Here is a 12398-nt window from a genome sequence, read left to right as displayed (position 1 = left end):
AATTTTTTAATCCTTTTATTTTCAACCATTCTATGCCTTTGTCTTAAGCATGTTTTTTGTAGACACCATGTTGTTGAATCCTTTTTGTTGTTATCAAATCTAAAAGTCTCTATTATTTACATTTTTGTAATTATGGTAATAGTAAGACTTGTTTCTGCCATCTTATTTAATACTTTTCCTTTGTAGTTTCTTGTCCATGATAAAATGAATGGTTAATCTTTTTATTGACAGGTATAAACTCTGCTTAGATAAATAAATAATTCATATTTAGCTATATATTATTTACTAGAGACATGCCTAATATAAAATTATTAATAAAGGATAAAAGAGAAGGGTGGAAATGATATGCCAGAAAAACATTAAAATTATTATCAGATTAAGTAGAATTAAAGGTGAAACATATTGGTAATTAAAGGCATAACATATTGGTAAAAGGAAAATTCATGAGGAAATGTCTGTGAAGAACTTTTAACCCCTAATACTTTATTTCAAGGTATATAAAGTAAGAACTAATTGAAATAAAGAAAAATATGGATAAATTTACAATTATAGTAGTTGACCTTCACACTTTGTTAGAAGTCAAAATCATTAAGTGAAAAAGATACAGAAGACTTGAATAATACAACTAACAAGCATATATATACACACATATATTTCTTCTTTCAACAGAGAATACGTATTATTTTCAATAGCACATGCAAAATTAATAAAAATTGACCATATACTAAGTTACAAAGGAAGCGTCAACGAAGTGCAAAAATTGGATATCACATATACCAGAGTAACTGACCACAATGAAAAAAAAAAAGGAAATCAATAATAAAGGGTAGATAAAATAAAATTCAAGTAATCTGTACATCTGGAAATGTTAAAATCACACTAATGGAAAACAGCATATTTCTAGGTAATTCATGAGACACAGGAAATAAAAATGGAGATTATAAGATATTTAAATAGAATGACAACTAAGGCAGTTTATTTAAAATCCATAAGATGAAGATAAAACACTCAGCAGAAAATTTATAACCTTAAGTACATTTATTAACACAAAGAAAAATGTAAGAAAATAAACTAAGCTTTAAAGTAGAAAAGTCAAGGCAAAACAAACCCAAAAGAGATAAAATGAAGAGAGTAATAAAGATAAAGCAGAAATTGATACACAAAATTATATTTCTCCCTCAAACTATGAGCATTCTTTCAAAAGAATAATAACACAAATAGAAAAATAAACATAAGACGACTTTAAAGAATAGTAAAAAAAAAAAAAAAAAAAGCACCAACAGGAATAACTACAGGTAAAATAATCATTTTAAAATAAAATATTATGAGCAACTAAATACTAATAATGTTGAAATGTACATAAAATGGATACTTTTCTAAGAAAATATACACCACCAAAATTAGCCCCCAAAACCTATTTCTGATTCTTTCTGATTATTTCAACTATAAAAGACTGACTACTTTAAGCTCTAAATGCCAGAGGAGGTCCAGTATTTTTTAGCTAGATTTGCTAAGCCTTCAAGAAATCCACATTTTATATGAACTATTCCAGGGCACAGAGAAAATGAAAATTCCCCAACCAACTTTATCAGGTTAGTATAACACTGACATGAAAATTAGGTAGTGAAAGCCCAAGAAAAGAAAACTATAGATTAATTTCACATATGAACACAGAGGTGCAAATATCCTAATAAAATATTAGCATGTCAAATCTAGGAGAGTATCAAATGTATTTAATGAGGACCAAATGAATTTTACTGTAAGATTGCAAGATCAGTTCAACCTTTGAAAATCAATTAATATAATTCATAAAATTAATCAAAAAGAAAGGAGAATATCCTCATTATCATCACAATAGACTGAAAAGAGCATCTGATAAAATTCAAAACTCATTTACGGTGAAAATTCTCGGCAAGCTAGGAATAGAAGGGAACTTCTTTAATTTGATAGAGGTTATGTAATAGAAACTTTTAGAAAACATTATAGATCTATACCACTGATAAGACAAGGATGCCTGCCATCACTGCTAATATTTCATAGTCCTAACCAGTAAGAAATGAGGTAGCAATTCCACTTCTGGATAGATTCTGAAAGAATTGAAAGCTGGTTCTTGAAGAGATATTTGCACACACTCAAGTTCATAGCTGCATTTTTCACAATAGCCAAAATGTGGAAACAACCCAAATGTCCATTGACAGATGAATTTACAAACAAAACGTGGTATATACATGCAATGGAATATTATTCAGCCTTAGAAAGGAATGGAATTTTGACATGTGCCACAACATGGATGAAGCTTAAAACAATATGCTGAGTGAAATAAACCAAAGGGACAAACAGTGTGTGATTGCACTTACGTGAGATACCTACACATCCGTGGAGGCAGAAAATTGAATGATTATTGTCTGGGATTGGGGGGATGGGGATGGACAGTTATTTTTTAATGAGTATAGAGCTTCCATTCTGGAAGATGAAAATGTTCTGGAGATGGATGGTGGTGATGGTTATACAACAATGTGAATATACTAATTCCACTGGGCTGCACACCTAAAATCAGTTAAAATGGTAAATTTTATGTTATGTGTATTTCACTACAAGAAAAAAATAAGAAATGAAGCACAAATGTGGAAAAGGTAGACAATTCACTTATCAATTTCAGACAAACAGTACCCCCCAAAATTAACAGATATTCAAAGATAATAAGAGTGCATCAAGATAGCAAATACACAAGTAGCAAAAACAAATCAGTATCTTCCTAAATAATACCAGTTGCCAATTCAAAAACATAACGCCACTTGCAGCAACATGGATGTCCCTGGAGAATGTCATTCTAAGGGAAGTAAGCCAGAAAGAGGAAGAAAGATACCATATGAGATTGCTCATATTTGGAATCTTAAAAAAAAAAGGAACATAAATACAAAACAGAAACAAATTCATAGACATAGAATACAAACTTGTGGTTGCCAAGGGGGCAGGGGGTGGGAAGGGACAGACTGGGATTTCAAAATGTAGAATAGATAAACAAGATTATACTGTATAGCACAGGGAAATATATACAAGATCTTGTGGTAGCTCACAGCGAAAAAGAATGAGACAATAAATACATATGTATGTTCATGTATAACTGAAAACTTGTGCTCTACACTGGAAATAGACACAACATTGTAAACTGACTGTAACTTAATAAAAAATGTTCTGAAATTAAAAAATATATATATATAATAGAAAAGTTCCATGTACATTAACAACAAAAATATGGAGTGCCCTCAAGTAAACTTATTGAAAAAAATGTATCTTCATAGGGAAAAATTACAGGAGGGCATAAAAGAAAACCTGAATAAATTGAAATATATAGCATATTAAGGTGATCATTTGCCTCAAAATTAATTTAAAAATTAATGCAATTCTTTTAAAAGTCTTTGAAGGATTTTCTATAGAATCTTGATGAAACTATTCTGTAATTCACATGGAAGTATAAATACATAGGAAAAGTTGATTTATCTTTAGAATACAAGGATGAAGTGTGGAGAAATTGACCCCCAGTGATTTAAAGTTTTAATTGTTAAAAAATGATGTGGAAAGTTGGAGATCAAGATGGCAGAATAGAAGGATGTGGAGCTCACCTTCTTTCACACATACATCAAAAATACATGTAAATGTGGAACAATTTTCACAGAATTCCTACTGAACATTGTAGAAGATCTCATACAACCAAAGCTGCAAGAAATATTGCCACAAAACTCAGTAGGATAAAAAGGAAATAAAAGGAATCTGGACAGAACCTGCATCCTCTGGAAGGGAGCTGTGAAAGAGGCCAAGTTTCCTTACCCTGGGAACCTCCTTCACTACCTAGGGGGTCAGCTGGGACAGATAAGGAGTTTCAGAGGATCAGAAGAATGCAGCAGCCAGCTTATGGCAGGCAGGATAGAGAGAGACCAGCACATAAGGACCTTACCACTTAGCTGCACTTCCCAGTCCAAGACACATGCCTGCTGGTGTGTGCAGCAGCTGGGTGCTGAAACTCGGGCTTCAGTAGACAGACCTGGAGAGGACTCAGTTTGGCTGTGCAGAGACAGCCCAAAGGGACCGGAGTGTGGTCTGAGTTGCAACTGGGGTATGCACACAATGGAAGCAGGTCTTCTAGAGGAGCCCCGTTGTCAACACGCATGTGGAGGGAGGGGTGTGGCCTTGCCATAGCAGCCTTATTCTCAGCATGCTAACAGGGGACATAGCTCTACCTCTACAAGCTCAGGGAGGGTTCAAGCACTGGCTGGTTGCCGAAACACAAATATGTAGCTGAAATCTGAGCCAATTCATGGCAAATCATATATCTAATAAGGGGCTAACATCCAAAATATATAAAGAACTTATACAACTCAGTAGCAAAAACAATTCAATTAAAAATTGACAGAAGACTGATTTTTGTATGTTAATCTTATATCCTGCTACCTTGCTGAATTCTCTTATTAGTTCTAGTACTTTTTGTTTGGAGCTATTAGGGTTTTCTATATATAGTATCATGTCTCTCTATAGTGACAATTTTACCTCTTCTTTTCCAATTTGGATCCCTTTTATTTCTTTTTCTTGCCTGATTGCTGTGGCTAGGGCTTCCAAGACTATGTTGAATCAAAGTGGTGAGAGTGGACAACCTTGTCTTGTCCCAGATTTTAGTGGGAAGCTTTTCAGTTTTTCACCGTTGAGTACTATGCTGGCTGTAGGTTTGTCATAAATAGCTTTTATTATGAAGAGATATGTTCCCTCTATACCCACTTTGGTAAGGGTTTTTGTCACAAATGGGTGTTGAATTTTATCAAATGCTTTTTCTGCATCTGTTGAGATGATCATGTGGTTTTTGCCCTTTCTCTTGTTGATGTGGTGTATCACATTGATTTGCATATGTTGAACCATCCTTGTGTTCCAAAAATCAGTTACATTTCTTTACACTAACAATGAATCAACAGGAAAAGAAAGTAAAGAAACAGTCCCTTTTAAAATAGCACCCAAAGTAATAAAATACCTAGGAATAAATCTAACCAAGGAGGTGAAAGACTTAAATATGGACAACTACAAAACATTGATTAAGGAAATTAAAGAAGACTTAAAAAAAATGGAATGATATCCCTTGCTCCTGGATTGGAAGAATCAATATTGTTAAAATGGTCATACTGCCCAAGGCAATCTACAGATTTAATACCATCCCTATCAAATTACCCAGGACATATTTCACAGAACTAGAACAAATCATATTAAAATTTATATGGAATCACAAAAGACCCAGAATTGCCAAAGCATTATTGAAGAAAAAGAATGATGCTGAAGGAATAACCCTCCCAGACTTCAAACAATACTACAGAGCTACAGTAATCATCAAAATAGCATGGTATTGGTACAAAAACAAGACATATGAATCAATGGAACAGAATAGGGGTCTCAGAAATGAACCCACAAAGTTTTGGTTAATTAATCTTTGACAAAGGAGGCAAGAAAATACAATAGAATAAAGATAGTCTCTTCAGCAAATGGTGTTGGGAAAACTGGACAGCAGCATGTAAATCAGTGAAGCTAGATCACTCCCTCACACCATACACCAAAATAAACTCAAAATGGCTTAAAGACTTAAACATAAGACAAGACACAATAAACCTCCTAGAAGAAAACATAGGCAAAACATTATCTCACATACATCTCAGCAGTGTTCTCCTAGGGCAGTCTACCCAAGCAATAGAAATAAAAGCAAAAATAAACAAATGGGACCTGTTAAACTTACAAGCTTTTGCACAGCAAAGGAAACCATAAGCAAAACAAAATGACAATCCATGGAATGGGAGAAAATATTTTCAAAAGATGATACTGACAAGGGCTTGATTTCTAGAATATGTAAACAGCTCATATGACTTAATAAGGAAAAAAAAAAAAACCCAATCCAAAACTGGGCAGGAGACCTAAACAAGCAATTCTCCAATGAAGACATATGAATGACCAATAGGCACATGAAAAAATGCTCAGTATCACTAATTATCAGAGAAGTGCAAATCAAAACTACAGGTATCACCTCACACCAGTCAGAATGGCCATCATTCAAAAGTCCACAAACGATAAAGGCTGGAGAGGTTGTGAAGAAAAGGGAACCTTCCTACACTGTTGGTGGGAAAGCAGCTTGGTGCAACCATTGTGGAAATTCCTCAAAAGACTAAAAATAGACTTACCATATGACCCGGCAATCCCACTCCTGGGCATATATCCAGAGGGAACCCTAATTCAGAAAGACACCTGCACCTCAATGTTCATAGCAACACAATTTAACAATAAGGAGACAAGGGTAAGATACTAATTGCAGCATTGTTTGCAATACTGAAAAACTGAAACAACCTAAATGCCAACTCATAGATGAATGGCTAAATAAAATTCAGTATGTCTACATCATAGAATTCTATAGCAATTAAAAGATGAATTTGATTTATATAAATCAACATCTCCAAAACTTATTGGTGAAAAAATGTATAATGCAGAAAATGTAAGTGCAATATGACATCTTTTGTATAAAAATGCATGCTAAACGTAAAATATGTTCTCTGTGTACCAGTTTATGTGTGTAAAAATATCTTTAAGGTGTCTGGAAGGACTTAAACTCAACTTCCTAGGGATTATCTCTGGAGAAGGAGGAAAAGGACTGAATTTGGGATGAAGGTCAGAAAGGACTGTAGCTATACAAATATTCTAATTTTTAAAAGGAAATGTGTTTTCCTATTACTTCATTATTAAAGTTATTTTAAAAAGCACTTTCTGTTACTCTGTGGTATGTTTTTGTTGAAAGAATGCATTCTATGAACTAGTAATGATGTGTACAGTAAGCTTTATGCATATGATTAATAGAGGTGAGGATAATTTTAACGTGTTTTTTATGGTAATAAATTGACTTGTACTAGTAGGCTTACATGTTTATGTAACATGCCAATAATAAAAAAAAATAAGAAAAATATTGAGACTAGTTAGAAAGCTGGACTCTCATGTTGAGTTCTTCAACCTCTGTCTACACTGACATGAATTCATTTCCCTTTTGTTCTGTTTCCAATAAACAACAGAATATGGTAGAAGCAGCACCGGGCTGGGATTTGGTTGCCAACAGTGTTCTGATTAAACAGTTAATACTTCTTAATTGTGTGAGATTGGGATTAACATTCCACAAATAATAAATAAAAGGGTTATCATAGGGTTCCTAATCCATCTGTATCTACAAGCAGACTTTAGGGTGTCTGAGAAGTCCTTGAAATTATAGGAAAAAAATTTTGTGTAGGTAGGCGTGTGCATTTTTTGATGGGATGGCACTTGGGAAAGAGATGCGTAAATAGTTTGAAACAATAAAAACATCAACAACAAAAGGTTTATAGCCATTGACCTAGATAATCTTCGGTGTCCTCTTCAGCTGTGAAATTCTTTTAACATTGACCACTAAGACTCTTTTATACTGTCCTTTCTTTTTCTCTTCCCTCTCATCAAACAAACACAAATACAAAAACAGTTAATGAGTTTCATCAACCATAAAATGAGGATAATAATACCCAGTTTCCAAAATGAATGTGATTATTCAATGGAACAATCCATGTAAAGCCCGAAGTGAATAAAGCTGGTTTCAGTGTGGGGGAGACATTCAAGTGTGATGGAAACTTTCATGAACTGGTTTGCAAAGTGAGATCACAGCTACCCAGATCTGGCTGATTGTTAAGAGGGGGATGTTGGCCCAGGCTGGATATTTGGCTTAAGAGAAAACAGAAATCCATGGACTTCTGTGTGCGTGTGTGTGTGTGTGTATGATCCCCCAATTTCAAAACACTGTTAACTAATTTGTATTTTAAATATTGTGAGCCAGTGGTGCGCTGGCCAAGTGAGCCACATTAGTAGACTAGGGATAGCCTGTTGGTCACTTTTGAACTTGTAGGTTTCTATATATGACCAATGGCCTGACCCAAATTTAATGCCAAATAGAGAAAATATCAACAAAGTTTAGTCTCTCATCAAAGTTTCATTTTTTCCCCTCCCTACACATGTGTTCTGTCTACTTGATGACTCAAGCCAGAAATCTAGCAGGTTATCTCAGGCACCTTCATCTCAGTCACTACATACCATCTAACCGCAAATCTCAGAAATACGTTCTGCATTCAGCCCCTTTTATGTACCTGTGCAACTTCTGTCATCTTTTACCTGGATTATTGTAGTAGTTGCCAGGTTGGTCTCCACACCCCCAATCTTGCTCCTCTGCCACACACACACACACACAAGCCCCACAAAACCACAAAAAAACTGTGAAATGTGATTTTACAAAAGCCCTTTGATGGTTCTTCATTTCTTAAAGACTAAAGTTCTTAGCAAGGCTTGCAAAGTTCATTGTGATCCAACCTATTGTTCTGACATCCTTTCTTGATGCCGCCACGTACAACCTGTGTCTTACCTATGCTGAAGTATTTTCACATTCCCTTAGCTTACCATGGTCTTTCTTACTTTAAGACTTTACACACATTTAAAAATATATATTCCTGGGGTAGTCTCCCAAGCAATCCTGGATAATTCCTGGCCATTTCTGGAGACCCATTGCAGAATTATCCTCTTAAGACTCCTTTGAATCCTGTTTCTTCACTTTTAATCAGAGTTAAAATCAGTTGATTACTTCACTGCAAACACAGTCCCTTGATCATGTCTATTACAGCACTTGCCAGAATATTCATATTTTTTGCTTTCTCATATGTTGGTCTCCCTGATGAATATGTAAACTCCTAAAGCACAGGGACAGTGGCTTTCTCATATCCGTAACTTCAGTGCCAGGTATAATGTCTGTCAACTAAGTAGTTATTAGCTTCCCTCCAATGAATGAATGAGTAGACAAGTGACCCTGATATTGCATTGACAACACCCACATTACCTAGATCATCTGGATTCTGTCATCAAACTAATCAGAGAGGGATTGCTGATCAGCCTAGCCCACATTCTCAGATTACTTGTTGGAGATCTGTAGAAATACAAGTATTTTGTCACCCATAGATGGAGCTCGAACATTTGTTCTTACAGGCTTGGCTAGCTAAGCCTGACAAAATGGAAAGGTATTAGGAAGAGTGGAGCAAAAATTTGGAAGAAAAAAGCAATAGGAACAAGATAATAATGTTGCTGGAAAATAAAGGCTATTGGGTATTCCTCTACTCCCCCAAATATTCAAACCTAGGGCTTATGTGGTGCACTTTGGGAGACACCATAACCTTCGTCCAGCCCTGAAATTGCACCAAATGGAATAATTTCTTCAATGCACTTTAATACTTCTTGGAATGAATTAGTGTAAATGAGATGTGGTTTTTTTGTGTACTGGTTGATTGGGTTTTAAGACACCCAGCCAGCCAAGCAATTCAACAAACAACATCAGAGCTGACATAGTTCATCCTTGAGAATTAGAGGAAGAAGAAGGATGATTGAATTACTGTCTTATTAAAGCCCTCCTAACAAAAGAGAAAAAAAGATAACTGCTGAGTGAGGTATGGCGAAGACTTTGACATTTAAAAAATTCAAAAATTATCTATCTGTCTGTCTGCCTATCTATCTATCTATCTATCTATCTATCTATCTATCTATCTATCTATCCATCTATCTAAAAGAAGAGACATAAGCTGATTTTTAGAGGAAAGAAAGTAAGGGAAACCAGCACTTGATGTATGCTCTCTGGGCATTAGTTTTCTGTGTTAGGTAGACCAAGGGAGTAGAAGACACCTGGGCTTTTGAGTGAGTGGGATCTGACTTTGCCACTTGACTGCATGACAGCTATGTGAATTTGAGTAAGTTTGAAAAAACTTCTCTAAGCCTCAATTTTGTCCATGAAGTATAGACAATTGTTGATTTGCAAGGTTGTTGTAGGGAAAGTAACTGAAACATAGTAAGTAGGCATTCAATAAATTTTAATTTTCTTTCTTTAACCCAGAGTGGAATAAATAACATAAATATTGAATGTTTTGTATTAAGTCAAGTAATAGAAGTAGACTGGAACTCAGTTTTTTGACTCTCAGCCCTAGGGGAACCTTGAAGTAATAACTGTAAGCTGGGGGTAATCTGCCTACACTGGTATCTAGTTATTGAGCTCCTTAGGTTCTGTTCCCCTGCCTTCCCTCCAGCAGATCACCTCGTTTGTATACTTCAGAGCCTCTCTATATTTCCTCCCCTTTAACAGTCTCACTATGGGAAACCGCTTCTCCTACCCTTCATGTCTGTGCTGTAATGAAACACTGATAACCAGTCAGTCCTTAAGCTTCAGTCCTAGAGAAGAGCCAGAAACACATCTAAGTGTTTGGCAATAGAGAGTGATTCTGCATTTCGCCCTTTTCCTAGTTACTTTATTGGGCAGTAGGAGGACACAAGATATTCATCAGTGTTCATCACTGAGAAATGAATAGGCACTATAAGAGACAATTTAATATATCTAAATAATCTTTAAAAGTAGACACACCCCTTGCAAATTCCACACTTCCTTGTGCTAGATGACTTCATAATACAAAGAGAATACTTACTAACTTTTCCTACTGGTGCTGCTACGTACTTCTAAGTAGAACTTCATTCATTTTCACTTACCATGCTCTCCAAAGATGGTAAGATGTTGCTTAAAATAGGTTTCAGAGTCTGGGTTAGTGGCCTTTTAATCGTGCCAAATAGTTTATTATTACAGAGGAAGCTGCCCTCTGTTTACTGGCTTGATTCATTTCCAGTCAAATCCAGCATTGCTCCCATCTTCATCCTTTCCTGTTCTAGTTTCTCTTGCTCATTTCCCCCACAGCTTATATACTCACCTTTGATTGCATGTAGTATTATGTTAGAAGGTCCTTTCTGGTTGTCATAAACTCTCACAACTCGGAGGACTATAACTTATACTCCAACAAAGCAACCAGTGCATGCAGTGTATCTAGTACAAACTGACCTTCAACTTCCCACGTTCAAATGTCACCTTTATCTAGAAAGTCTGGGAAAAGAAGAATTTTACCTTTATGTCTCCTAATTTGGCCAGAGTTTCTCTGCTGTGCTATGTGCTCCTTCCCGACAGTACAGACGTGCTATGAAGAATGCTTTGACGTCACTTGGCATTCCTTGGCACAGAGGTGTTTTATGTATAGAATGCTGGCCCAAGGTGGGGGTAGAGGGGAAATCTCTAATTGTGTATACCCTATGACTCTTTTTCCCAACAGAACTGCATCTAAGGAATTCAATTGTTCCCAGGGGCTCTAAATGGGGGCACCCCATTTTCCAACCTTTTCTCATGTAGACCACACCCGCTGTCTTGATTTTATCTTGCCTTTTATCTTAGAAGGGGAATATGTAATTTTCTTTGAATTATTTTAGAATACTTTTGGTGTAGTTTATAAGGAACAATTTCCTTCAATTTGATTAACACAAATTACTGAGGGGCTTAGCAGTATGGAATATAATTTTTTTCATTATATTTATTTTAATATTTAATTATTTAATATTATATTATTTTGCATTATATTTCACATGAGTGTGATCAAGGGACTATGGGAATCACCAATAAATATTTGACCTTTCCACTTATACACACACACACACACACACACAATAAAGGCAAATTAACATTGATTCAGGGGACTGGTAAAATTTTAGACACTCTTAAATTTATACTTAGAGATTGAAGAATGTAAAATGAGTGCAGACCCCCTAACAGGATGAAAAGAGCTTTAGTTTAAGAATCAGAAACCTATATCCTGGTCACAGCAGCACTTCTAATTATCTGCACAGTATGGGCTGAGTCTCATTTCCTTTACCTACAATAGAAATTGTTTGGATGAGATTAAACATAATATTTAAATTTCTAATGATTCTTTGGTAATTAGCATTTCTTCAATGAATTAATGATGATCGATAGATTTGTATGAATTGGTTACGATTTAGGGTTAACTACCATATACTCAGTTATTTTTATGTGTATCATTAATAGTATAAAATAATTTTATTTCCTGTTACTAATAAACAATACGACTAGTGTTCTGAGTCAATCGCATGACTGAAAGTTTTTACAGTCCTTCTTAAACTATTAAAAACTAGATAGCCTGTGTTCTAAGTCTAATCAGAAGAAGGAGATTATTTTTTGGTTTTTAATATAACTTTTGTCGCCAATACTGGCTTGCAATCTTGAGCACCCATTGATTAATTGTACTTTAGTTTGAATTCCAAAAGTGAAGGTGGAAGGAAAGTAGCTTGAGTTTTTTTGGCAGGAGAAGATGGGGGAACATCAAATTCCGACTTGAGGAATTAGCAGCCTTTATGATTAGACCAAATATGCTTTACTCTGATTTTTTCATTTAATCTGTAAATTAAGGGGATGATCTTTAAAGCCTGTACTAGTTCTGATTTTGTGGACA

Source organism: Camelus ferus, chromosome 21, assembly GCF_009834535.1.
Source record: "Camelus ferus isolate YT-003-E chromosome 21, BCGSAC_Cfer_1.0, whole genome shotgun sequence".
NCBI lineage: Eukaryota > Metazoa > Chordata > Mammalia > Artiodactyla > Camelidae > Camelus > Camelus ferus.
The sequence above is the reverse complement of the archived record's forward strand: the minus strand, read 5'-3'. Positions refer to the sequence as shown.